General features: G+C 46.3%; 1 protein-coding gene across 1 annotated transcript in view; it reads right to left on the bottom strand.

Moving 5' to 3' along the window:
* The window catches only part of LOC107717304 (aurora kinase B-like), a 13,052-nt gene that overhangs the window by 1,013 nt on the left and 11,577 nt on the right, over positions 1-462 (bottom strand). The window lies entirely within an intron of this gene.

The raw sequence follows: 462 nt of genomic DNA, 5'->3' as shown, positions 1-462 counted from the left end.
GAGAGAGAGAGAGAGAGAGAGAGAGAGAGAGAGAGAGACACACAGACAGAGAGAGAGAGAGAGAGAGAGAGAGAGAGAGAGACACACACGCAGAGACCCGCACAGAGACACAGACAGAGAGAGACACACACAGACACACACACGCACAGAGACACAGACAGCGAGAGACACACACAGACAGAGAGAGACACACACAGACACACACACGCACAGAGACACAGAGAGAGACACACACACGCACAGAGACACACGCAGAGAGAGAGAGACAGACAGAGAGACACAGACACACACACACACACAGAGAGACACACGCACAGACAGAGAGACACACACGCACGCACACTTAAATCAAGATCCATTTGTTTTAAACAAAGTGACTGAAGATATCGAGTCGTTCAATATCAGAAAAAGTATCAAAATGAAGTGAGTTTATGCTTTTCCTTTTGAATTAAGATTTAAAAA

The sequence above is a fragment of the Sinocyclocheilus rhinocerous genome, unplaced genomic scaffold (assembly GCF_001515625.1).
Source record: "Sinocyclocheilus rhinocerous isolate Xijiao unplaced genomic scaffold, SAMN03320098_v1.1 scaffold149, whole genome shotgun sequence".
In the NCBI taxonomy this organism is placed as follows: Eukaryota; Metazoa; Chordata; class Actinopteri; order Cypriniformes; family Cyprinidae; genus Sinocyclocheilus; species Sinocyclocheilus rhinocerous.
The sequence above is the reverse complement of the archived record's forward strand: the minus strand, read 5'-3'. Positions and strand labels throughout refer to the sequence as shown.